Below are 26,334 nucleotides of genomic sequence, written 5' to 3'. Positions count from 1 at the left end.
TTCGGTGAGTCCAATATACCTTTTGGATGTAATGCCTTTGTCTTGCGGTTGTCACGAACATTGCTTTAGTCCCTTATGAATATGAGTTCAAATGTAATAGAAGCATCAGCTGGGAATCAGACCCGGGTCTCCCGCGTGGCAGGCAATAAATATACTACTGAACCACCATAGTCTGAACACATTAAAGAGGAAGCGCGTTTGAAATATGGGCTCCAACAGACAAAACATGCTACAAAGTGGGACACATTCTAAGTGCACAAGGGATACAACAACATCCACAAAAGGCAAGAGATGCAGTGCAATTAATAACAGCAATAAGACCGTTGAGCATCATGTTTTCCATCCGCCTAAAATCAACTTGTGAGTCTTGACAAAGGTCGGAGACTTGCAGCGGTTTCCATGGTGTAGTGGTTATCACGTTCGCCTAACACACGAAAGGTCCCCTGTTCGAAACAGGGTGGAAACAAGAGTTTTCTTGCCTTCCTTCTTACCTCTATAAATATGCAAGGAAAGAAATATTAGCAAAGTCCTGTGTTTCATTATGAAGTAGTTTGCAACATACCTGAGTACCTCATGTACAGCCGAGCACACACGGCACCAAATTTAGAGGGTTCTCATATAGGTAGACCTCAGGCTTCAACATCATGACTGCTGGGTTCTTTGATACTCTGACAGGCATGGAAATGCTGCTGGTCCTTCACTGTGGACTTAAAATGACATAATGGGTACAAAATAGTCAGTAATTGCGGGTACACAATGGTCAGGAATTGCGGGTTCAAATTTGACCTGTTTCTTTTTCGCATTATCAAATACTTCCTTACCCTCAGTTTAAATCATTGACTTTAACTATTTCTTTGCCTTTCTGAAAAGCTTCTTAAGCATCCTACCACAAAATAGCCCACACCTCATGAAGAGCTGATTTACAAATTCCAGCACTAACAGAGATAATCTGTGGTCAGCTCACAAGGTTCAACAACACCACTGCCGGGTTCCTTATAATTGTGTCGCGCACTCCCCATCAGGAAATCGGACCCGAGTCTCCCACACGGCAGGCGAGTCGAGAATACTCCAACTGAAGCGCCAATGCCCGTGGCGTAGAAACTGGAGGATAAACCCTACTGCTCCGAGGGATCACCAAAAAAACTTGGACAATTGAAAGCGTACATTTCACCTTTCAAACAACCACAGTTTAATTGCTGCAACAACAAAACCTTGGTTAATTCTTTTTTATCTATAATCCTGTCTGGTGTTGCTACAAAAGCCTGTGCTTTCAACTGGGACTCCAGTATTTCACAAAGACATAATCATTTAAACGGACGAGCTTGGGAAACAAACAGCATTGTTTTGCTATACCATTTATAAACTCTCAATCTCAGGTCAGGATGGCCGAGCGGTCAAAGGGGCTGAATTCAGGTTGCTGTCTCTAATGAGGCGTGGGTTCGAATCCCACTTCTGACAGGAACTTGAAGGTCCTTACTCTAATGAATATCCAGACAAACTACTTGTAACAAAGTAATTTGCAACCCATCTGAAGTAGTCTTTATTTCTTAGTCCTGGTTGTGTCCACATTTAAAAAATTTTTTTTTTAACAAAACATTGTAGTAAACATCAAACTCTGTAGATCCATTGGGATTTCATTCAAAACAAATATAATTTAGGCTTGCATTCACGTGGTTTGAAAACAAACTGAGAAAGTGTTATGGAAAAGACATCTAGACACTGAGGGGATTGGAACCCAACATCTACTGATTAACAAACAGGCACCTTAACTGACAGCTACAGTACCTGGAACTTTATGGGATTTCAACTTGATGCCTTTAACCCTATACTCAATTAATGATTGCCAATTTGAGGAAATAGCATTGATCATCAGTAATTTACATTAGTTTAAACAAGCATGGCTTGAAGGTTATGTTGCAAACATGGCACACGTTTTAACTAGAACGCTTTTGCAAAAATTAAGAGAAGGACATGGGCTGTACAACAAAACCCTTAAACCCCCATGCTTGTGTCAAAAACTCGTCTCTGGGTGGGCTTGAACCACCATCCTTTCAGTTAACAGCCGAACGCGCTGACCGATTGCGCCACAGAGACTGCCTAGCTTGAGAGTTTAATTTGTCCCAAAAAAGTTATGAAATATCCTGTTTGGCTGGCCCGATGTCATTGTCTTTGGATGGGACAAGGAGCTTCTGGCAAAACTGGAAGTACACTGCGATCTACGTGAATAACTTCAAGCTTTCGGTGAGTCCAATATACCTTTTGGATGTAATGCCTTTGTCTTGCGGTTGTCACGAACATTGCTTTAGTCCCTTATGAATATGAGTTCAAATGTAATAGAAGCATCAGCCGGGAATCGCAGGCAGGCAATAATTATACTACTGAACCACCATAGTCTGAACACATTAAAGAGGAAGCGCTTTTGAAATATGGGCTCCAACAGACAAAACATGCTACAAAGTGGGACACATTCTAAGTGCACAAGGGATACAACAGCATCCACAAATGGCAAGAGATGCAGTGCAATTAATAACAGCAATAAGACCGGCGAGCATCATGTTTTCCATCGGCCGAAAATCAACTTGTGAGTCTTGACAAATGTCATAGACTTGCAGCGGTTTCCATGGTGTAGTGGTTATCACGTTCTTGTAACACGCGAAAGGTCCCCTGTTCGAAACTGGGTGGAAACAGACTTTTGTTGCGTTCCTTCTTACCTCTATAAATAAGCAAGGAAAGAAATATTAGCAAAGTCCTGTGTTTCATCATGAAGTAGTTTGCAACATACCTGAGCACCTCATGTACAGCCGAGCACACACGGCACCAAATTTAGAGGGTTCTCATATAGGTAGACCTCAGGCTTCAACATCATGACTGCTGGGTTCTTTGATACTCTGACAGGCATGGAAACACTGCTGGTCCTTCACTGTGGACTTAAAATAACATAATGGGTACAAAATGGTCAGGAATTGTGGGTACAAAATGGTCAGGTATTGCGGGTTCAAACACTAACAGAGATAATCTGTGGTCAGCTCACAAAGTTCAACAACACCACTGCCGGGTTCCTTGAAATTGTGTCGCGCACTTAATATTATTAATTGCAGTGCAATTAATAACAGCAATAAGACCGGCGAGCATCATGTTTTCCATCCGCCTACAATCAACTTGTGAGTCTTGACAAAGGTCGGAGACTTGCAGCGGTTTCCATGTTGTAGTGGTTATCACGTTCGCCTAACACGCGAAAGGGCCCCTGTTCGAAACAGGGTGGAAACAAGGTTTTCTTGCTTTCCTTCTTACCTCTATAAATAAGCAAGGAAAGAAATATTAGCAAAGTCCTGTGTTTCATCATGAAGTAGTTTGCAACATACCTGAGTACCTCATGTACAGCCGAGCACACACAACACCAAATTTAGAGGGTTCTCATATAGGTAGACCTCAGGCTTCAACATCATGACTGCTGGGTTCTTTGATACTCTGACAGGCATGGAAACGCTGCTGGTCCTTCACTGTGTACTTAAAATTACATAATGGGTACAAAATGGTCAGGAATTGCGGGTTCAAATTTGACCTGTTTCTTTTTCGCATTATCAAATACTTCCTTACCCTCAGTTTAAATCATTGACTTGAACTATTTCTTTGCCTTTCTGAAAAGCTTCTTAAGCATCCTACCACAAAATAGCCCACACCTCATGAAGAGCTGATTTACAAATTCCAGCACTAACAGAGATAATCTGTGGTCAGCTCACAAGGTTCAACAACACCACTGCCGGGTTCCTTGAAATTGTGTCGCGCACTCCCCATCAGGAAATCGGACCCGAGTCTCCCACACGGCAGGCGAGTCGAGAATACTCCCACTGAAGCGCCAATGCCCGTGGCGTTGAAACTGGAGGATAAACCCTACTGCTCCGAGGGATCACCAAAAAAACTTGGACAATTGAAAGCGTACGATTCACCTTTCAAACAACCACAGTTTAATTGCTGCAACAACAAAACCTTGGTTAATTATTTTTGATCTATAATCCTGTCTGGTGTTGGTACAAAAGCCTGTGCTTTCAACTGGGACTCCAGTATTTCACCAAGCCATAATCATTTAAACGGACGAGCTTGGGAAACAAACAGCATTGTTTTGCTATACCATTTATAAACTTACAATCTCAGGTCAGGATGGCCGAGCGGTCAAAGGCGCTGCATTCAGGTTGCAGTCTCTAACGAGGCGTGGGTTCGAATCCCACTTCTGACAGAAAATTGAAAATCCTTACTCTAATGAATATCCAGACAAACTACTTGTAACAAATTAAGTTTGTAACCCATCTGAAGTAGTCTTTATTTCTTAGTCCTGGTTGTGTCCACATTTAAATTTTTTTTTTTTTAACAAAACATTGTAGTAAACATCCAACTCTGTAGATCCATTGGGATTTCATTCAAAACGTATATAATTTAGGCTTGCATTCACATGGTTTGAAAACAAACTGAGAAAATGTTATGGAAAAAACATCTAGACACTGATGGGATTTGAGCCCAACATCTACTGTTTAACAAACAGGCACCTTGACTGACAGCTACAGTACCTGGAACTTTATGGGATTTCAACTTGATGCCTTTAACCCTATACTCAATTAATGATAGCCAATTTGAGGCAATAGCATTGATCATCAGTAATTTACATTTTTTTTAAAAAGCATGGCTTGAAGGTTATGTTGCAAACATGGCACACGTTTTAACTAGAAACGCTTTTGCAAAAATTAAGAGAAGGACATGGGCTGTACAAGATAACCCTTAAACCCCCATGCTTGTTTTAAAAACTCGTCTCTGGGTGGGCTTGAACCACCATCCTCTCAGTTAACAGGCGAACGCGCTGACCGATTGCGCCACAGAGACCGCCTAGCTTGAGAGTTTAATTTGTCCCATAAAAGTTATGAAATATCATGTGTGGCTGGCCCGATGTCATTGTCTTTGGATGGGACAAGGAGCTTCTGGCGCCCTGTGATGAGGTGGCGACTTGTCCAGGGTGTACCCCGCCTTCTGCCCGATTGTAGCGAAGAAGGCTCCAGCCACCCCAAAAGGGACAAGCGGTAGAAAATGGATGGATGGATGGAAGGATCTTCTAGCATAACTGGAAGTACACTGCGATCTACGTGAATAACTTCAGCTTTCGGTGAGTCCAATATACCTTTTGGGTGTAATGTCTTTGTCTTGCGGTTGTCACGAACATTGCTTTAGTCCCTTATGAATATGAGTTAAAATGTTATAGAAGCATCATGTAGCATTAGACGGTAATCAGACCCTGCTCTCCCGCGTGGCAGGCAAGAATTCTACCACTGAACCACCATTGTCTAAACGCAATAAAGAAGAAGAGTGTTTGAAATATTGGCTCCGACAGACAAAACATGCTACAAAGTGGGACACATTCTAAGTGCACAAGGGATACAACAACATCCACAAAAGGCAAGAGATGCAGTGCAATTAATAACAGCAATAAGACCGTTGAGCATCATGTTTTCCATCCGCCTAAAATCAACTTGTGAGTCTTGACAAAGGTCGGAGACTTGCAGTGGTTTCCATGGTGTAGTGGTTATCACGTTCGCCTAACACACGAAAGGTCCCCTGTTCGAAACAGGGTGGAAACAAGAGTTTTCTTGCCTTCCTTCTTACCTCTATGAATAAGCAAGGAAAGAAATATTAGCAAAGTCCTGTGTTTCATCATGAAGTAGTTTGCAACATACCTGAGCACCTCATGTACAGCCGAGCACACACGGCACCAAATTTAGAGGGTTCTTATATAGGTAGACCTCAGGCTTCAACATCATGACTGCTGGGTTCTTTGATACTCTGACAGGCATGGAAATGCTGCTGGTCCTTCACTGTGGACTTAAAATGACATAATGGGTACAAAATAGTCAGTAATTGCGGGTACACAATGGTCAGGAATTGCGGGTTCAAATTTGACCTGTTTCTTTTTCGCATTATCAAATACTTCCTTACCCTCAGTTTAAATCATTGACTTGAACTATTTCTTTGCCTTTCTGAAAAGCTTCTTAAGCATCCTACCACAAAATAGCCCACACCTCATGAAGAGCTGATTTACAAATTCCAGCACTAACAGAGATAATCTGTGGTCAGCTCACAAGGTTCAACAACACCACTGCCGGGTTCCTTGAAATTGTGTCGCGCACTCCCCATCAGGAAATCGGACCCGAGTCTCCCACACGGCAGGCGAGTCGAGAATACTCCCACTGAAGCGCCAATGCCCTCGGCGTAGAAACTGGAGGATAAACCCTACTGCTCCGAGGGATCACCAAAAAAACTTGGACAATTGAAAGCGTACATTTCACCTTTCAAACAACCACGGTTTAATTGCTGCAACAACAAAACCTTGGTTAATTCTTTTTGATCTATAATCCTGTCTGGTGTTGCTACAAAAGCCTGTGCTTTCAACTGGGACTCCAGTATTTCACAAAGACATAATCATTTAAACGGACAAGCTTGGGAAACAAACAGCATTGTTGTGCTATACCATTAATAAACTTGCAATCTCAGATCAGGATGGCCGAGCGGTCAAAGGCGCTGCATTCAGGTTGCAGTCTCTAATGAGGCGTGGGTTCGAATCCCACTTCTGACAGAAACTTGAAGATCCTTACTCTAATGAATATCCAGACAAGCTACTTACAACATAGTAATTTGCAACCCATTTGAAGTAGTCTTTATTTCTTAGTCCTGGTTGTGTCCACATTTACTTTTTTTTTTTAACAAAATATTGTAGTAAACATCCAACTCTGCAGATCCATTGGGATTTTATTCAAAACGAATATAATTTAGGCTTGCATTCACGTGGTTTGAAAACAAACTGAGAAAGTGTTATGGAAAAAACACGTCGACACTGATGGGATTTGAACCCAACATCTACTGTTTAACAAACAGGCACCTTGACTGACAGCTACAGTACCTGGAACTTTACGGGATTTCAACTTGATGCCTTTAACCCTATAGTCAATTAATGATAGCCAATTTGAGGCAATAGCATTGATCATCAGTAATTTACATTAGTTTAAACAAGCATGGCTTGAAGGTTATGTTGCAAACATGGCACACGTTTTAACTAGAAACGCTTTTGCAAAAATTAAGAGAAGGACATGGGCTGTACAACAAAACCCTTAAGCCCCCATGCTTGTTTTAAAAACTCGTCTCTGGGTGGGCTTGAACCACCATCCTCTCAGTTAACAGCCGAACGCGCTGACCGATTGCGCCACAGAGACCGCCTAGCTTGAGAGTTTAATTTGTCCCAAAAAAGTTATGAAATATCATGTGTGGCTGGCCCGATGTCATTGTCTTTGGATGGGACAAGGAGCTTCTGGCGCCCTGTGATGAGGTGGCGACTTGTCCAGGGTGTACCCCGCCTTCTGCCCGATTGTAGCTGAGAAGGCTCCAGCGACCCCAAAAGGGACAAGCGGTAGAAAATGGATGGATGGATGGAAGGAGCTTGTAGCATAACTGGAAGTACACTGCGATCTACGTGAATAACTTCAGCTTTCGGTGAGTCCAATATACCTTTTGGGTGTAATGTCTTTGTCACGGACATTGCTTTAGTCCCTTATGAATATGAGTTAAATTGTAATAGAAGAATCATGTAGCATTAGCCGGGAATCAGACCCGGGTCTCCCGCATGGCAGGCAAGAATTCTACCACTGAACCACCATTGTCTGAACACAATGATGAGGAAGAGCGTTTGAAATATGGGCTCCGACAGACAAAACATGCTACAAAGTGGGACACATTCTAAGTGCACAAGGGATACAACAACATTCACAAAAGGCAAGAGATGCAGTGCAATTAATAACAGCAATAAGACCGGCGAGCATCATGTTTTCCATCGGCCGAAAATCAACTTGTGAGTCTTGACAAATGTCATAGACTTGCAGCGGTTTCCATGGTGTAGTGGTTATCACGTTCGCCTAACACGCGAAAGGTCCCCTGTTCGAAACAGGGTGGAAACAGAGTTTTGTTGCGTTCCTTCTTACCTCTATGAATAAGCAAGGAAAGAAATATTAGCAAAGTCCTGTGTTTCATCATGAAGTAGTTTGCAACATACCTGAGCACCTCATGTACAGCCGAGCACACACGGCACCAAATTTAGAGGGTTCTCATATAGGTAGACCTCAGCCTTCAACATCATGACTGCTGGGTTCTTTGATACTCTGACAGACATGGAAACGCTGCTGGTCCTTCACTGTGGACTTAAAATAACATAATGGGTACAAAATGGTCAGGAATTGTGGGTACAAAATGGTCAGGAATTGCGGGTTCAAATTTGACCTGTTTCTTTTTCGCTTTATCAAATACTTCCTTACCCTCAATCATTGACTTGAACTATTTCTTTGCCTTTCTGAAAAGCTTTTTCAGCATCCTACCACAAAATAGCCCACACCTCATGAAGAGCTGATTTACAAATTCCAGCACTAACAGAGATAATCTGTGGTCAGCTCACAAGGTTCAACAACACCACTGCCGGGTTTTTTGAAATTGTGTCGCACACTCCCCATCAGGAAATCGGACCCGAGTCTCCCACACGGCAGGCGAGTCGAGAATACTCCCACTGAAGCGCCAATGCCCGTGGCGTAGAAACTGGAGGATAAACCCTACTGCTCCGAGGGATCACCCAAAAAAACTTGGACAATTGAAAGCGTACATTTCACCTTTCAAACAACCACAGTTTAATTGCTGCAACAACAAAACCTTGGTTAATTCTTTTTTATCTATAATCCTGTCTGGTGTTGCTACAAAAGCCTGTGCTTTCAACTGGGACTCCAGTATTTCACCAAGGCATAATCATTTAAACGGACGAGCTTGGGAAACAAAGAGCCTTGTTTTGCTATACCATTAATAAACGTGGAATCTCAGGTTGGGGTGGCCGAGGGGTCAAAGGGGCTGCATTCAGGTTGCAGTCTCTAAAGTGGCGTGGGTTCGAATCCCACTTCTGACAGAAACTTGAAGATCCTTACTCTAGACAAGCTACTTGTAACATAGTAATTTGCAACCCATTTGAAGTAGTCTTTATTTCTTAGTCCTGGTTGTGTCCACATTTAATTTTTTTTTTTTTTAACAAAACATTGTAGTAAACATCCAACTCTGTAGATCCATTGGGATTTTATTCAAAAGGAATATAATTTAGGCTTGCATTCACGTGGTTTGAAAACAAACTGAGAAAGTGTTATGGAAAAAACATCTAGACACTGATGGGATTTGAACCCAACATCTACTGTTTAACAAACAGGCACTTTGACTGACAGTTACAGTACCTGGAACTTTACGGGATTTCAACTTGATGCCTTTAACCCTATAGTCAATTAATGATAGCCAATTTGAGGCAATAGCATTGATCATCAGTAATTTACATTAGTTTAAACAAGCATGGCTTGAAGGTTATGTTGCAAACATGGCACACGTTTTAACTAGAAACGCTTTTGCAAAAATTAAGAGAAGGACATGGGCTGTAAAAGAAAACCCTTAAACCCCCATGCTTGTTTTAAAAACTCGTCTCTGGGTGGGCTTGAACTACCACCCTCTCAGTTAACAGCCGAACACGCTGACCGATTGCGCCACAGAGACTGCCTAGCTTGAGAGTTTAATTTGTCCCAAAAAAGTTATGAAATATCATGTGTGGCTGGCCCGATGTCATTGTATTTGGATGGGACAAGGAGCTTCTGGCGCCCTGTGATGAGGTGGCGACTTGTCCAGGGTGTACCCCGCCTTCTGCCCGATTGTAGCTGAGAAGGCTCCAGCGACCCCAAAAGGGACAAGCGGTAGAAAATGGATGGATGGATGGAAGGAGCTTGTAGCATAACTGCAAGTACACTGCGATCTACGTGAATAACTTCAGCTTTCGGTGAGTCCAATATACCTTTTGGGTGTAATGCCTTTGTCTTGCGGTTGTCACGAACATTGCTTTAGTCCCTTATGAATATGAGTTAAATTGTAATAGAAGCATCATGTAGCATTAGCCAGGAATCAGACCCGGGTCTCCCGCGTGGCACGCAAGAATTCTACCACTGAACCACCATTGTCTGAACACAATAAAGAGGAAGAGCGTTTGAAATATGGGCTCCTACAGACAAAACATGCTACAAAGTGGGACACATTCTAAGTGCACAAGGGATACAACAACATCCACAAAAGGCAAGAGATGCAGTGCAATTAATAACAGCAATAAGACCGGCGAGCATCATGTTTTCCATCGGCCGAAAATCAACTTGTGAGTCTTGACAAATGTCGGAGACTTGCAGCGGTTTCCATGGTGTAGTGGTTATCACGTTCGCCTAACACGCGAAAGGTCTCCTGTTCGAAACAGGGTGGAAACAAGAGTTTTGTTGCGTTCCTTCTTACCTCTATGAATAAGCAAGGAAAGAAATATTAGCATAGTCCTGTGTTTCATCATGAAGTAGTTTGCAACATACCTGAGTACCTCATGTACAGCCGAGCACACACAACACCAAATTTAGAGGGTTCTCATATAGGTAGACCTCAGTTTTCAACATCATGACTGCTGGGTTCTTTGATACTCTGACAGGCATGGAAACGCTGCTGGTCCTTCACTGTGGACTTAAAATAACATAATGGGTACAAAATGGCCAGGAATTGCGGGTTCAAATTTGACCTGTTTCTTTTTCGCATTATCAAATACTTCCTTACCCTCAGTTAAAATCATTGACTTGAACTATTTCTTTGCCTTTCTGAAAAGCTTCTTAAGCATCCTACCACAAAATAGCCCACACCTCATGAAGAGCTGATTTACAAATTCCAGCATTAACAGAGATAATCTGTGGTCAGCTCACAAGGTTCAACAACACCACTGCCGGGTTCCTTGAAATTGTGTCGCGCACTCCCCATCAGGAAATCGGACCCGAGTCTCCCACACGGCAGGCGAGTCGAGAATACTCCCAAAGAAGCACCAATGCCCGTGGCGTAGAAACTGGAGGATAAACCCTACTGCTCCGAGGGATCACCAAAAAAACTTGGACAATTGAAAGCGTACATTTCACCTTTCAAACAACCACAGTTTAATTGCTGCAACAACAAAACCTTGGTTAATTCTTTTTGATCTATAATCCTGTCCGGTGTTGCTACAAAAGCCTGTGCTTTCAACTGGGACTCCAGTATTTCACCAAGACATAATCATTTAAACGGACGAGCTTGGGAAACAAACAGCATCGTTTTGCTATACCATTAATAAACTTGCAATCTCAGGTCAGGATGGCCGAGCGGTCAAAGGCGCTGCATTCAGGTTGCAGTCTCTAAAGAGGCGTGGGTTTGAATCCCACTTCTGACAGAAACTTGAAGATCCTTACTCTAATGAATATCCAGACAAGCTACTTGTAACATAGTAATTTGCAACCCATTTGAAGTAGTCTTTATTTCTTAGTCCTGGTTGTGTCCACATTTACTTTTTTTTTTTTTTAACAAAACATTGTAGTAAACATCCAACTCTGTAGATCCATTGGGATTTTATTCAAAACAAATATAATTTAGGCTTGCATTCACGTGGTTTTAAAACAAACCGAGAAAGTGTTATGGAAAAAACATCCAGACACTGATGGGATTTGAGCCCAACATCTACTGTTTAACAAACAGGCCCCTTGACTGACAGCTACAGTACCTGGAACTTTACGGGATTTCAACTTGATGCCTTTAACCCTATACTCAATTAATGATTGCCAATTTGAGGCAATAGCATTGATCATCAGTAATTTACATTATTTTAAACAAGCATGGCTTGAAGGTTATGTTGCAAACATGGCACACGTTTTAACTAGAAACGCTTTTGCAAAAATTAAGAGAAGGACATGGGCTGTACAAGAAAACCCTTAAACCCCCATGCTTGTTTTAAAAACTCGTCTCTGGGTGGGCTTGAACCACCATCCTCTCAGTTAACAGCCGAACGCGCTGACCGATTGCGCCACAGAGACCGCCAAGCTGGAGAGTTTAATTTGTCCCAAAAAAGTTATGAAATATCATGTGTGGCTGGCCCGATGTCATTGTCTTTGGATGGGACAAGGAGCTTCTGGCGCCCTGTGATGAGGTGGCGACTTGTCCAGGGTGTACCCCGCCTTCTGCCCGATTGTAGCTGAGAAGGCTCCAGCGACCCCAAAAGGGACAAGCGGTAGAAAATGGATGGATGGATGGAAGGAGCTTGTAGCATAACTGGAAGTACACTGCGATCTACGTGAATAACTTCAGCTTTCGGTGAGTCCAATATACCTTTTGGGTGTAATGTCTTTGTCACGGACATTGCTTTAGTCCCTTATGAATATGAGTTAAATTGTAATAGAAGAATCATGTAGCATTAGCCGGGAATCAGACCCGGGTCTCCCGCATGGCAGGCAAGAATTCTACCACTGAACCACCATTGTCTGAACACAATGATGAGGAAGAGCGTTTGAAATATGGGCTCCGACAGACAAAACATGCTACAAAGTGGGACACATTCTAAGTGCACAAGGGATACAACAACATTCACAAAAGGCAAGAGATGCAGTGCAATTAATAACAGCAATAAGACCGGCGAGCATCATGTTTTCCATCGGCCGAAAATCAACTTGTGAGTCTTGACAAATGTCATAGACTTGCAGCGGTTTCCATGGTGTAGTGGTTATCACGTTCGCCTAACACGCGAAAGGTCCCCTGTTCGAAACAGGGTGGAAACAGAGTTTTGTTGCGTTCCTTCTTACCTCTATGAATAAGCAAGGAAAGAAATATTAGCAAAGTCCTGTGTTTCATCATGAAGTAGTTTGCAACATACCTGAGCACCTCATGTACAGCCGAGCACACACGGCACCAAATTTAGAGGGTTCTCATATAGGTAGACCTCAGCCTTCAACATCATGACTGCTGGGTTCTTTGATACTCTGACAGACATGGAAACGCTGCTGGTCCTTCACTGTGGACTTAAAATAACATAATGGGTACAAAATGGTCAGGAATTGTGGGTACAAAATGGTCAGGAATTGCGGGTTCAAATTTGACCTGTTTCTTTTTCGCTTTATCAAATACTTCCTTACCCTCAATCATTGACTTGAACTATTTCTTTGCCTTTCTGAAAAGCTTTTTCAGCATCCTACCACAAAATAGCCCACACCTCATGAAGAGCTGATTTACAAATTCCAGCACTAACAGAGATAATCTGTGGTCAGCTCACAAGGTTCAACAACACCACTGCCGGGTTTTTTGAAATTGTGTCGCACACTCCCCATCAGGAAATCGGACCCGAGTCTCCCACACGGCAGGCGAGTCGAGAATACTCCCACTGAAGCGCCAATGCCCGTGGCGTAGAAACTGGAGGATAAACCCTACTGCTCCGAGGGATCACCCAAAAAAACTTGGACAATTGAAAGCGTACATTTCACCTTTCAAACAACCACAGTTTAATTGCTGCAACAACAAAACCTTGGTTAATTCTTTTTTATCTATAATCCTGTCTGGTGTTGCTACAAAAGCCTGTGCTTTCAACTGGGACTCCAGTATTTCACCAAGGCATAATCATTTAAACGGACGAGCTTGGGAAACAAAGAGCCTTGTTTTGCTATACCATTAATAAACGTGGAATCTCAGGTTGGGGTGGCCGAGGGGTCAAAGGGGCTGCATTCAGGTTGCAGTCTCTAAAGTGGCGTGGGTTCGAATCCCACTTCTGACAGAAACTTGAAGATCCTTACTCTAGACAAGCTACTTGTAACATAGTAATTTGCAACCCATTTGAAGTAGTCTTTATTTCTTAGTCCTGGTTGTGTCCACATTTAATTTTTTTTTTTTTTAACAAAACATTGTAGTAAACATCCAACTCTGTAGATCCATTGGGATTTTATTCAAAAGGAATATAATTTAGGCTTGCATTCACGTGGTTTGAAAACAAACTGAGAAAGTGTTATGGAAAAAACATCTAGACACTGATGGGATTTGAACCCAACATCTACTGTTTAACAAACAGGCACTTTGACTGACAGTTACAGTACCTGGAACTTTACGGGATTTCAACTTGATGCCTTTAACCCTATAGTCAATTAATGATAGCCAATTTGAGGCAATAGCATTGATCATCAGTAATTTACATTAGTTTAAACAAGCATGGCTTGAAGGTTATGTTGCAAACATGGCACACGTTTTAACTAGAAACGCTTTTGCAAAAATTAAGAGAAGGACATGGGCTGTAAAAGAAAACCCTTAAACCCCCATGCTTGTTTTAAAAACTCGTCTCTGGGTGGGCTTGAACTACCACCCTCTCAGTTAACAGCCGAACACGCTGACCGATTGCGCCACAGAGACTGCCTAGCTTGAGAGTTTAATTTGTCCCAAAAAAGTTATGAAATATCATGTGTGGCTGGCCCGATGTCATTGTATTTGGATGGGACAAGGAGCTTCTGGCGCCCTGTGATGAGGTGGCGACTTGTCCAGGGTGTACCCCGCCTTCTGCCCGATTGTAGCTGAGAAGGCTCCAGCGACCCCAAAAGGGACAAGCGGTAGAAAATGGATGGATGGATGGAAGGAGCTTGTAGCATAACTGCAAGTACACTGCGATCTACGTGAATAACTTCAGCTTTCGGTGAGTCCAATATACCTTTTGGGTGTAATGCCTTTGTCTTGCGGTTGTCACGAACATTGCTTTAGTCCCTTATGAATATGAGTTAAATTGTAATAGAAGCATCATGTAGCATTAGCCAGGAATCAGACCCGGGTCTCCCGCGTGGCACGCAAGAATTCTACCACTGAACCACCATTGTCTGAACACAATAAAGAGGAAGAGCGTTTGAAATATGGGCTCCTACAGACAAAACATGCTACAAAGTGGGACACATTCTAAGTGCACAAGGGATACAACAACATCCACAAAAGGCAAGAGATGCAGTGCAATTAATAACAGCAATAAGACCGGCGAGCATCATGTTTTCCATCGGCCGAAAATCAACTTGTGAGTCTTGACAAATGTCGGAGACTTGCAGCGGTTTCCATGGTGTAGTGGTTATCACGTTCGCCTAACACGCGAAAGGTCTCCTGTTCGAAACAGGGTGGAAACAAGAGTTTTGTTGCGTTCCTTCTTACCTCTATGAATAAGCAAGGAAAGAAATATTAGCATAGTCCTGTGTTTCATCATGAAGTAGTTTGCAACATACCTGAGTACCTCATGTACAGCCGAGCACACACAACACCAAATTTAGAGGGTTCTCATATAGGTAGACCTCAGTTTTCAACATCATGACTGCTGGGTTCTTTGATACTCTGACAGGCATGGAAACGCTGCTGGTCCTTCACTGTGGACTTAAAATAACATAATGGGTACAAAATGGCCAGGAATTGCGGGTTCAAATTTGACCTGTTTCTTTTTCGCATTATCAAATACTTCCTTACCCTCAGTTAAAATCATTGACTTGAACTATTTCTTTGCCTTTCTGAAAAGCTTCTTAAGCATCCTACCACAAAATAGCCCACACCTCATGAAGAGCTGATTTACAAATTCCAGCATTAACAGAGATAATCTGTGGTCAGCTCACAAGGTTCAACAACACCACTGCCGGGTTCCTTGAAATTGTGTCGCGCACTCCCCATCAGGAAATCGGACCCGAGTCTCCCACACGGCAGGCGAGTCGAGAATACTCCCAAAGAAGCACCAATGCCCGTGGCGTAGAAACTGGAGGATAAACCCTACTGCTCCGAGGGATCACCAAAAAAACTTGGACAATTGAAAGCGTACATTTCACCTTTCAAACAACCACAGTTTAATTGCTGCAACAACAAAACCTTGGTTAATTCTTTTTGATCTATAATCCTGTCCGGTGTTGCTACAAAAGCCTGTGCTTTCAACTGGGACTCCAGTATTTCACCAAGACATAATCATTTAAACGGACGAGCTTGGGAAACAAACAGCATCGTTTTGCTATACCATTAATAAACTTGCAATCTCAGGTCAGGATGGCCGAGCGGTCAAAGGCGCTGCATTCAGGTTGCAGTCTCTAAAGAGGCGTGGGTTTGAATCCCACTTCTGACAGAAACTTGAAGATCCTTACTCTAATGAATATCCAGACAAGCTACTTGTAACATAGTAATTTGCAACCCATTTGAAGTAGTCTTTATTTCTTAGTCCTGGTTGTGTCCACATTTACTTTTTTTTTTTTTTAACAAAACATTGTAGTAAACATCCAACTCTGTAGATCCATTGGGATTTTATTCAAAACAAATATAATTTAGGCTTGCATTCACGTGGTTTTAAAACAAACCGAGAAAGTGTTATGGAAAAAACATCCAGACACTGATGGGATTTGAGCCCAACATCTACTGTTTAACAAACAGGCCCCTTGACTGACAGCTACAGTACCTGGAACTTTACGGGATTTCAACTTGATGCCTTTAACCCTATACTCAATTAATGATTGCCAATTTGAGGCAATAGCATTGATCATCAGTAATTTACATTATTTTAAACAAGCATGGCTTGAAGGTTATGTTGCAAACATGGCACACGTTTTAACTAGAAACGCTTTTGCAAAAATTAAGAGAAGGACATGGGCTGTACAAGAAAACCCTTAAACCCCCATGCTTGTTTTAAAAACTCGTCTCTGGGTGGGCTTGAACCACCATCCTCTCAGTTAACAGCCGAACGCGCTGACCGATTGCGCCACAGAGACCGCCAAGCTGGAGAGTTTAATTTGTCCCAAAAAAGTTATGAAATATCATGTGTGGCTGGCCCGATGTCATTGTCTTTGGATGGGACAAGGAGCTTCTGGCGCCCTGTGATGAGGTGGCGACTTGTCCAGGGTGTACCCCGCCTTCTGCCCGATTGTAGCTGAGAAGGCTCCAGCGACCCCAAAAGGGACAAGCGGTAGAAAATGGATGGATGGATGGAAGGAGCTTGTAGCATAACTGGAAGTACACTGCGATCTACATGAATAACTTCAGCTTTCGGTGAGTCCAATATACCTTTTGGGTGTAATGCCTTTGTCTTGCGGTTGTCACGGACATTGCTTTAGTCCCTTATGAATATGAGTTAAATTGTAATAGAAGCATCATGTAGCCTTAGCCGGGAATCAGACCCGGGTCTCCCGCGTGGCAGGCAAGAATTCTACCACTGAACCACCATTGTCTGAACACAATAAAGAAGAAGAGTGTTTGAAATATGGGCTCCTACAGACAAAACATGCTACAAAGTGGGACACATTCTAAGTGCACAAGGGATACAACAACATCCACAAAAGGCAAGAGATGCAGTGCAATTAATAACAGCAATAAGACCGGCGAGCATCATGTTTTCCATCGGCCGAAAATCAACTTGTGAGTCTTGACAAATGTCATAGACTTGCAGTGGTTTCCATGGTGTAGTGGTTATCACGTTCGCCTAACACACGAAAGGTCCCCTGTTCGAAACAGGGTGGAAACAGAGTTTTGTTGCCTTCCTTCTTACCTCTATGAATAAGCAAGGAAAGAAATATTAGCAAAGTCCTGTGTTTCATCATGAAGTAGTTTGCAACATACCTGAGTACCTCATGTACAGCCGAGCGCACACGGCACCAAATTTAGAGGGTTCTCATATAGGTAGACCTCAGTTTTCAACATCATGACTGCTGGGTTCTTTGATACTCTGACAGGCATGGAAACGCTGCTGGTCCTTCACTGTGGACTTAAAATAACATAATGGGTACAAAATGGTCAGGAATTGCGGGTTCAAATTTGACCTGTTTCTTTTTCGCTTTATCAAATACTTCCTTACCCTCAGTTTAAATCATTGACTTTAAAGGCCTACTGAATGATTTTTTTTAAATTTAAACGGGAATAGCAGATCCATTCTATGTGTCATACTTGATCATTTCGCGATATTGCCATATTTTTGCTGAAAGGATTTAGTAGAGAAAATCGACGATAAAGTTCGCAACTTTTGCTCGCTGATAAAAAAAAGCCTTGCCTGTACCGGAAGTAGCGTGACGTCACAGGAGCTAGTATTCCTCACAATTCCCCGTTGTTTACAATGGAGCGAGAGAGATTCGGACCGAGAAAGTGATGATTACCCCATTAATTTGAGCGAGGATGAAAGATTCGTAGATGAGGAACGTTACAGTGAATGACTTGAGAGGCAGTGATGGACGTATCTTTTTTCGCTCTGACCGTAACTTAGGTACAAGCTGGCTCATTGGATTCCACACTCTCCTTTTTCTATTGTAGATCACAGATTTGTATTTTAAACCACCTCGGATACTATATCCTCTTGAAAATGAGAGTCGAGAACGCGAAATGGACATTCAGTGCCTTTTATCTCCACAATACATCGGCGAAATGCTTTAGCTACGAGCTAACGTGATAGCATCTTGCTTTAACTGCATATAGAAACAAAAGAAATAAACCCCTGACTGGAAGTATAGATAGAAAATCAACAATACTATTAAACCGTGGACATGTAAATACACGGTTAATGCTTTCCAGGCTGGCGAAGGTTAACAATGCTGTGCTAACGACGCCATTGAAGCTAACTTAGCAGCCGGACTGCACAGAGCTATGCTAAAAACATTAGCTCTCCACCTACGCCAGCCAGCCCTCATTTGCTCATCAACACCCGTGCTCACCTGCGTTCCAGCGATCGGCAGAAGGACGAAGGACTTCACCCGATGCGTTTGGCGGCCCGGAGACGTAGGAAGTCAAGGTGAGGTCGGCGGCTAGCGCGGCTAGCGCTCCAACAAAGTCCTCCTGGTTGTGTTGCTGTAGTCCGCTGCTAATACACTGATCCCACCTACAACTGTCTTCTTTGCAGCCTTCATTGTTCATTAAAAAAATTGCAAAAGATGTCCAGAATACTGTGGAATTATGAAATGAAAACAGAGCTTTTTGTATAGGATTCTACGGGGTACCATAACTTCCGTTACTCTGACTTCGTCACGCGCATACGTCATCATACCGCGATGTTTCAGCCGGATATTTCCCGGGAATTTTAAAATGTCACTTTATAAGTTAACCCGGCCGTATTGGCATGTGTTGCAATGTTAAGATTTCATCATTGATATATAAACTATCAGACTGCGTGGTCGGTAGTAGTGGCTTTCAGTAGGCCTTTAAGCATCCTACCACAAAATAGCCCACACCTCATGAAGAGCTGATTTACAAATTCCAGCACTAACAGAGATAATCTGTGGTCAGCTCACAAGGTTCAACAACACCACTGCCGGGTTCCTTGAAATTGTGTCGCGCACTCCCCATCAGGAAATCGGACCCGAGTCTCCCACACGGCAGGCGAGTCGAGAATATTCCCACTGAAGCGCCAATGCCCGTGGCGTAGAAACTGGAGGATAAACCCTACTGCTCCGAGGGATCACCAAAAAACTTGGACAATTGAAAGCGTACATTTCACCTTTCAAACAACCACAGTTTAATTGCTGCAACAACAAAACCTTGGTTAATTCTTTTTTATCTATAATCCTGTCTGGTGTTGCTACAAAAGCCTGTGCTTTCAACTGGGACTCCAGTATTTCACCAAGCCATAATCATTTAAACGGACGAGCTTGGGAAACAAACAGCATTGTTTTGCTATACCATTAATTAATTTGCAATATCAGGTCAGGATGGCCGAGCGGTCAAAGGCGCTGCATTCAGGTTGCAGTCTCTAATGAGGCGTGGGTTCGAATCCCACTTCTGACAGAAACTTGAAGATCCTTACTCTAATGAATATCCAGACAAGCTACTTGTAACATAGTAATTTGCAACCCATTTGAAGTAGTCTTTATTTCTTAGTCCTGGTTGTGTCCACATTTACTTTTTTTTTTTAATAAAACATTGTAGTAAACATCCAACTCTGCAGATCCATTGGGATTTTATTCAAAACGAATATAATTTAGGCTTGCATTCACGTGGTTTAAAAACAAACTGAGAAAGTGTTATGGAAAAAACATCTAGACACTGATGGGATTTGAGCCCAACATCTACTGTTTAACAAACAGGCACCTTGACTGACAGCTACAGTACCTGGAACTTTACGGGATTTCAACTTGATGCCTTTAACCCTATAGTCAATTAATGATAGCCAATTTGAGGCAATAGCATTGATCATCAGTAATTTACATTAGTTTAAACAAGCATGGCTTGAAGGTTATGTTGCAAACATGGCACACGTTTTAACTAGAACGCTTTTGCAAAAATTAAGAGAAGGACATGGGCTGTACAAGAAAACCCTTAAACCCCCATGCTTGTTTTAAAAGCTCGTCTCTGGGTGGGCTTGAACCACCATCCTCTCAGTTAACAGCCGAACGCGCTGACCGATTGCGCCACAGAGACCGCCTAGCTTGAGAGTTTAATTTGTCCCAAAAATGTTATGAAATATCATGTGTGGCTGGCCCGATGTCGTTGTCTTTGGATGGGACAAGGAGCTTCTGGCGCCCTGTGATGAAGTGGCGACTTGTCCAGGGTGTACCCCGCCTTCTGCCCGATTGTAGCTGAGAAGGCTCCAGCGACCCCAAAAGGGACAAGCGGTAGAAAATGAATGGATGGATGGATGGAAGGAGCTTGTAGCATAACTGGAAGTACACTGCGATCTACGTGAATAACTTCAGCTTTCAGTGAGTCCAATATACCTTTTGGGTGTAATGTCTTTGTCTTGCGGTTGTCACGAACATTGCTTTAGTCCCTTATGAATATGAGTTAAATTGTAATAGAAGCATCATGTAGCCTTAGCCGGGAATCAGACCCGGGTCTCCCGCGTGGCAGGTAAGAATTGTACCACTGAACCACCATAGTCTGAACACAATAAAGAGGAAGATGTTTGAAATATGGGCTCCGACAGACAAAACATGCAACAAAGTGGGACACATTCTAAGTGCACAAGGGATACAACAACATCCACAAATGGCAAGAGATGCAGTGCAATTAATAACAGCAATAAGACCGGCGAGCATCATGTTTTCCATCGGCCGAAAATCAACTTGTGAGTCTTGACAAATGTCGGAGACTTGCAGCGGTTTCCATGGTGTAGTGGTTATCACGTTCGCCTAACACGCGAAAGATCCCCTGTTCGAAACAGGGTGGAAACAGAGTTTTGTTGCGTTCCTTCTTACCTCTATGAATAAGCAAGGAAAGAAATATTAGCAAAGTCCTGTGTTTCATCATGAAGTAGTTTGCAACATACCTGAGCACCTCATGTACAGCCGAGCACACACAGCACCACATTTAGAGGGTTCTCATATAGGTAGACCTCAGGCTTCAACATCATGACTGCTGGGTTCTTTGATACTCTGACAGGCATGGAAACGCTGCTGGTCCTTCACTGTGGACTTAAAATAACATAATGTGTACAAAATGGTCAGGAATTGCGGGTTCAAATTTGACCTGTTTCTTTTTCGCTTTATCAAATACTTCCTTACCCTCAGTTTAAATAATTGACTTTAACTATTTCTTTGCCTTTCTGAAAAGCTTCTTAAGCATCCTACCACAAAATAGCCCACACCTCATGAAGAGCTGATTTACAAATTCCAGCACTAACAGAGATAATCTTTGGTCAGCTCACAAGGTTCAACAACACCACTGCCAGGTTCCTTGAAATTGTGTCGCACACTCCCCATCAGGAAATCGGACCCGAGTCTCCCACACGGCAGGCGAGTCGAGAATACTCCAACTGAAGCGCCAATGCCCTCGGCGTAGAAACTTGAGGATAAACCCTACTGTTCCGAGGGATCACCAAAAAAACTTGGACAATTGTAAGCGTACATTTCACCTTTCAAACAACCACAGTTTAATTGCTGCAACAACAAAACCTTGGTTAATTCTTTTTGATCTATAATCCTGTCTGGTGTTGCTACAAAAGCCTGTGCTTTCAACTGGGACTCCAGTATTTCACAAAGACATAATCATTTAAACGGACGAGCTTGGGAAACAAACAGCATTGTTTTGCTATACCATTTATAAACTTGTAATGTTAGGTCAGGATGGCCGAGCGGTCAAAGGCGCTGCATTCAGGTTGCAGTCTCTAACGAGGCGTGGGTTCGAATCCCACTTCTGACAGAAACTTGAACATCCTTATTCTAATGAATATCCAGGTGAACTACTTGTAACAAAGTAATTTGTAACCCATCTGAAGTAGTCTTTATTTCTTAGTCCTGGTTGTGTCCACATTTACATTATTATTTTTTTTTTTAACAAAACATTGTAGTAAACATCAAACTCTGTAGATCCATTGGGATTTTATTCAAAACGAATATAATTTAGTCTTGCATTCACGTGGTTTGTAAACAAACTGAGAAAGTGTTATGGAAAAAACATCTAGACACTGATGGGATTTGAGCCCAACATCTACTGTTTAACAAACAGGCACCTTAACTGACAGCTACAGTACCTGGAACTTTATGGGATTTCAAATTGATGCCTTTAACCCTATACACAATTAATGATAGCCAATTTGAGGCAATAGCATTGATCATCAGTAATTTACATTAGTTTAAACAAGCATGGCTTGAAGGTTATGTTGCAAACATGGCACACGTTTTAACTAGAAACGCTTTTGCAAAAATTAAGAGAAGGACATGGGCTGTACAACAAAACCCTTAAACCCCCATGCTTGTGTCAAAAACTCGTCTCTGGGTGGGCTTGAACCACCATCCTCTCAGTTAACAGCCGAACGCGCTGACCGATTGCGCCACAGAGACTGCCTAGCTTGAGAGTTTAATTTGTCCCAAAAAAGTTATGAAATATCCTGTCTGGCTGGCCCGATGTCATTGTCTTTGGATGGGACAAGAAGCTTCTGGCATAACTGGAAGTACACTGTGATCTACGTGAATAACTTCAAGCTTTCGGTGAGTCCAATATACCTTTTGGGTGTAATGCCTTTGTCTTGCGGTTGTCACGAACATTGCTTTAGTCCCTTATGAATATGAGTTAAATTGTTATAGAAGCATCAGCCGGGAATCAGACCCGGGTCTCCCGCGTGGCAGGCAATAATTATACTACTGAACCACCATAGTCTGAACACATTAAAGAGGAAGAGCGTTTGAAATATGGGCTCCGACAGACAAAACATGCTACAAAGTGGGACACATTCTAAGTGCACAAGGGATACAACAACATCCACAAAAGGCAAGAGATGCAGTGCAATTAATAACAGCAATAAGACCGGCGAGCATCATGTTTTCCATCGGCCGAAAATCAACTTGTGAGTCTTGACAAATGTCATAGACTTGCAGCGGTTTCCATGGTGTAGTGGTTATCACGTTCGCCTAACACGCGAAAGGTCTCCTGTTCGAAACAGGGTGGAAACAGAGTTTTGTTGCGTTCCTTCTTACCTCTATAAATATGCAAGGAAAGAAATATTAGCAAAGTCCTGTGTTTCATCATGAAGTAGTTTGCAACATACCTGAGTACCTCATGTACAGCCGAGCACACACTGCACCAAATTTAGAGGGTTCTCATATAGGTAGACCTCAGCCTTCAACATCATGACTGCTGGGTTCTTTGATACTCTGACAGGCATGGAAACGCTGCTGGTCCTTCACCGTGGACTTAAAATAACATAATGGGTACAAAATGGTCAGGAATTGTGGGTACAAAATGGCCAGGAATTGCGGGTTAAAATTTGACCTGTTTCTTTTTCGCTTTATCAAATACTTCCTTACCCTCAGTTTAAATCATTGACTTGAACTATTTCTTTGCCTTTCTGAAAAGCTTCTTAAGCATCCTACCACAAAATAGCCCACACCTCATGAAGAGCTGATTTACAAATTCCAGCGCTAACAGAGATAATCTTTGGTCAGCTCACAAGGTTCAACAACACCACTGCCGGGTTCCTTGAAATTGTGTCGCACACTCCCCATCAGGAAATCGGACCCGAGTTTCCCACACGGCAAGCGAGTCGAGAATACTCCCACTGAAGCGCCAATGCCCTCGGCGTAGAAACTGGAGTATAAACCCTACTGCTCCGAGGGATCGCCAAAAAATCTTGGACAATTATAAGCGCACATTTCACCTTTCAAACAACCACAGTTTAATTGCTGCAACAACAAAACCTTGGTTAATTCTTTTTGATCTATAATCCTGTCCGGTGTTGCTACAAAAGGCTGTGCTTTCAACTGGGACTCCAGTATTTCACAAAGACATAATCATTTAAACGGACGAGCTTGGGAAAAAAACAGCATCGTGTTGCAATACCATTAAAATACCAGGAGTCTCAGGTCAGGAGGGCCGAGCGGTCAAAAGCGCTGCATTCAGGTTGCAGTCTCTAACGAGGCGTGGGTTCGAATTCCACTTCTGACAGAAACTTGAAGATGCTTACTCAAACAACTTGTAACAAAGTAATTTGCAACCCATCTGAAGTAGTCTTTATTTCTTAGTCCTGGTTGTGTCCATATTTAGAATTAAATTTTTTTTAATAAAACATTGTAGTAAACATCAAACTCTGTAGATCCATTGGGATTTTATTCAAAACGAATATAATTTAGGCTTGCATTCACGTGGTTTGAAAACAAACTGAGAAAGTGTTATGGAAAAAACATCTAGACACTGAGGGGATTTGAACCCAACATCTACTGATTAACAAACAGGGACCTTAACTGACAGCTACAGTACCTGGAACTTTATGGGATTTCAACTTGATGCCGTTAACCCTATACTCAATTAATGATAGCCAATTTGAGGCAATAGCATTGATCATCAGTAATTTACATTAATTTAAACAAGCATGGCTTGAAGGTTATGTTGCAAACATGGCACACGTTTTAACTAGAAACGCTTTTGCAAAAATTAAGAGAAGGACATGGGCTGTACAAGAGAACCCTTAAAACCCCATGCTTGTTTTAAAAGCTCGTCTCTGGGTGGGCTTGAACCACCATCCTCTCAGTTAACAGCCGAACGCGCTGACCGATTGCGCCACAGAGACCGCCTAGCTTGAGAGTTTAATTTGTCCCAAAAAAGTTATGAAATATCATGTGTGGCTGGCCCGATGTCATTGTCTTTGGATGGGACAAGAAGCTTCTGGCGCCCTGTGATGAGGTGGCGACTTGTCCAGGGTGTACCCCGCCTTCTGCCCGATTGTAGCTGAGAAGGCTCCAGCAACCCCAAAAGGGACAAGCGGTAGAAAATGGATGGATGGATGGAAGGAGCTAGTAGCATAACTGGAAGTACACTGCGATCTACGTGAATAACTTCAGCTTTCGGTGAGTCCAATATACCTTTTGGGTGTAATGCCTTTGTCTTGCGGTTGTCACGAACATTGCTTTAGTCCCTTATGAATATGAGTTAAATTGTAATAGAAGAATCATGTAGCATTAGCCGGGAATCAGAATTCTACCACTGAACCACCATTGTCTGAACACAATGACGAGGAAGAGCGTTTGAAATATGGGCTCCGACAGACAAAACATGCTACAAAGTGGGACACATTCTAAGTGCACAAGGGATACAACAACATCCACAAAAGGCAAGAGATGCAGTGCAATTAATAACAGCAATAAGACCGGCGAGCATCATGTTTTCCATCGGCCGAAAATCAACTTGTGAGTCTTGACAAATGTCAGAGACTTGCAGCGGTTTCCATGGTGTAGTGGTTATCACGTTCGCCTAACACGCGAAAGGTCCCCTGTTCGAAACAGGGTGGAAACAGAGTTTTGTTGCGTTCCTTCTTACCTCTATGAATAAGCAAGGAAAGAAATATTAGCAAAGTCCTGTGTTTCATCATGAAGTAGTTTGCAACATACCTGAGTACCTCATGTACAGCCGAGCACACACAACACCAAATTTAGAGGGTTCTCATATAGGTAGACCTCAGGCTTCAACATCATGACTGCTGGGTTCTTTGATACTCTGACAGGCATGGAAACGCTGCTGGTCCTTCACTGTGGACTTAAAATAACATAATGGGTACAAAATGGTCAGGAATTGTGGGTACAAAATGGTCAGGAATTGCGGGTTCAAATTTGACCTGTTTCTTTTTCGCTTTATCAAATACTTCCTTACCCTCAGTTTAAATCATTGACTTTAACTATTTCTTTGCCTTTCTGAAAAGCTTCTTAAAGGCCTACTGAAATGAATTTTTTTTATTTAAACGGGGATAGCAGATCTATTCTATGTGTCATACTTGATCATTTCGCGATTTTGCCATATTTTTGCTGAAAGGATTTAGTATAGAACAACGACGATAAAGATTGCAACTTTTGGTATCTGATAAAAAAAAAGGCTTGCCCCTACCGGAAGTAGCGTGACGTAGTCAGTTGAACATATACGCAAAGTTCCCTATTGTTTACAATGATGGCCGCATGAAGTGAGAGAGATTCGGACCGAGAAAGCGACAATTTCCCCATTAATTTGAGCGAGGATGAAAGATTTGTGGATGAGTAAAGTGCAAGTGAAGGA

General features: G+C 42.5%; 21 non-coding genes across 21 annotated transcripts; 11 read left to right on the top strand and 10 right to left on the bottom strand.

Moving 5' to 3' along the window:
• The first annotated feature begins 393 nt into the window (after positions 1 to 393).
• Positions 394 to 466, top strand: trnav-aac (transfer RNA valine (anticodon AAC)). The gene has a single exon. It is a non-coding gene; the product is annotated as a tRNA-Val (tRNA).
• A 1,554-nt stretch (positions 467 to 2,020) lies between these two features.
• On the bottom strand, positions 2,021 to 2,094 carry trnan-guu (transfer RNA asparagine (anticodon GUU)). The gene has a single exon. It is a non-coding gene; the product is annotated as a tRNA-Asn (tRNA).
• Positions 2,095 to 3,194: 1,100 nt separating this feature from the next.
• On the top strand, positions 3,195 to 3,267 carry trnav-aac (transfer RNA valine (anticodon AAC)). Its single transcript has one exon. It is a non-coding gene; the product is annotated as a tRNA-Val (tRNA).
• Positions 3,268 to 4,798: 1,531 nt separating this feature from the next.
• On the bottom strand, positions 4,799 to 4,872 carry trnan-guu (transfer RNA asparagine (anticodon GUU)). Its single transcript has one exon. It is a non-coding gene; the product is annotated as a tRNA-Asn (tRNA).
• A 676-nt stretch (positions 4,873 to 5,548) lies between these two features.
• Positions 5,549 to 5,621, top strand: trnav-aac (transfer RNA valine (anticodon AAC)). Its single transcript has one exon. It is a non-coding gene; the product is annotated as a tRNA-Val (tRNA).
• Positions 5,622 to 7,173: 1,552 nt separating this feature from the next.
• On the bottom strand, positions 7,174 to 7,247 carry trnan-guu (transfer RNA asparagine (anticodon GUU)). The gene has a single exon. It is a non-coding gene; the product is annotated as a tRNA-Asn (tRNA).
• Positions 7,248 to 7,912: 665 nt separating this feature from the next.
• Positions 7,913 to 7,985, top strand: trnav-aac (transfer RNA valine (anticodon AAC)). The gene has a single exon. It is a non-coding gene; the product is annotated as a tRNA-Val (tRNA).
• Positions 7,986 to 9,523: 1,538 nt separating this feature from the next.
• trnan-guu (transfer RNA asparagine (anticodon GUU)) lies at positions 9,524 to 9,597 on the bottom strand. Its single transcript has one exon. It is a non-coding gene; the product is annotated as a tRNA-Asn (tRNA).
• Positions 9,598 to 10,273: 676 nt separating this feature from the next.
• Positions 10,274 to 10,346, top strand: trnav-aac (transfer RNA valine (anticodon AAC)). The gene has a single exon. It is a non-coding gene; the product is annotated as a tRNA-Val (tRNA).
• A 1,531-nt stretch (positions 10,347 to 11,877) lies between these two features.
• trnan-guu (transfer RNA asparagine (anticodon GUU)) lies at positions 11,878 to 11,951 on the bottom strand. The gene has a single exon. It is a non-coding gene; the product is annotated as a tRNA-Asn (tRNA).
• Positions 11,952 to 12,616: 665 nt separating this feature from the next.
• Positions 12,617 to 12,689, top strand: trnav-aac (transfer RNA valine (anticodon AAC)). Its single transcript has one exon. It is a non-coding gene; the product is annotated as a tRNA-Val (tRNA).
• A 1,538-nt stretch (positions 12,690 to 14,227) lies between these two features.
• trnan-guu (transfer RNA asparagine (anticodon GUU)) lies at positions 14,228 to 14,301 on the bottom strand. The gene has a single exon. It is a non-coding gene; the product is annotated as a tRNA-Asn (tRNA).
• A 676-nt stretch (positions 14,302 to 14,977) lies between these two features.
• Positions 14,978 to 15,050, top strand: trnav-aac (transfer RNA valine (anticodon AAC)). Its single transcript has one exon. It is a non-coding gene; the product is annotated as a tRNA-Val (tRNA).
• A 1,531-nt stretch (positions 15,051 to 16,581) lies between these two features.
• Positions 16,582 to 16,655, bottom strand: trnan-guu (transfer RNA asparagine (anticodon GUU)). Its single transcript has one exon. It is a non-coding gene; the product is annotated as a tRNA-Asn (tRNA).
• Positions 16,656 to 17,331: 676 nt separating this feature from the next.
• Positions 17,332 to 17,404, top strand: trnav-aac (transfer RNA valine (anticodon AAC)). The gene has a single exon. It is a non-coding gene; the product is annotated as a tRNA-Val (tRNA).
• A 2,802-nt stretch (positions 17,405 to 20,206) lies between these two features.
• Positions 20,207 to 20,280, bottom strand: trnan-guu (transfer RNA asparagine (anticodon GUU)). The gene has a single exon. It is a non-coding gene; the product is annotated as a tRNA-Asn (tRNA).
• Positions 20,281 to 20,959: 679 nt separating this feature from the next.
• On the top strand, positions 20,960 to 21,032 carry trnav-aac (transfer RNA valine (anticodon AAC)). Its single transcript has one exon. It is a non-coding gene; the product is annotated as a tRNA-Val (tRNA).
• A 1,534-nt stretch (positions 21,033 to 22,566) lies between these two features.
• Positions 22,567 to 22,640, bottom strand: trnan-guu (transfer RNA asparagine (anticodon GUU)). Its single transcript has one exon. It is a non-coding gene; the product is annotated as a tRNA-Asn (tRNA).
• A 536-nt stretch (positions 22,641 to 23,176) lies between these two features.
• trnav-aac (transfer RNA valine (anticodon AAC)) lies at positions 23,177 to 23,249 on the top strand. The gene has a single exon. It is a non-coding gene; the product is annotated as a tRNA-Val (tRNA).
• A 1,539-nt stretch (positions 23,250 to 24,788) lies between these two features.
• Positions 24,789 to 24,862, bottom strand: trnan-guu (transfer RNA asparagine (anticodon GUU)). Its single transcript has one exon. It is a non-coding gene; the product is annotated as a tRNA-Asn (tRNA).
• A 649-nt stretch (positions 24,863 to 25,511) lies between these two features.
• Positions 25,512 to 25,584, top strand: trnav-aac (transfer RNA valine (anticodon AAC)). The gene has a single exon. It is a non-coding gene; the product is annotated as a tRNA-Val (tRNA).
• Positions 25,585 to 26,334: the final 750 nt, after the last annotated feature.

Source organism: Entelurus aequoreus, linkage group LG18 (assembly GCF_033978785.1).
Source record: "Entelurus aequoreus isolate RoL-2023_Sb linkage group LG18, RoL_Eaeq_v1.1, whole genome shotgun sequence".
Lineage (NCBI taxonomy): Eukaryota > Metazoa > Chordata > Actinopteri > Syngnathiformes > Syngnathidae > Entelurus > Entelurus aequoreus.
The sequence above is the reverse complement of the archived record's forward strand: the minus strand, read 5'-3'. Positions and strand labels throughout refer to the sequence as shown.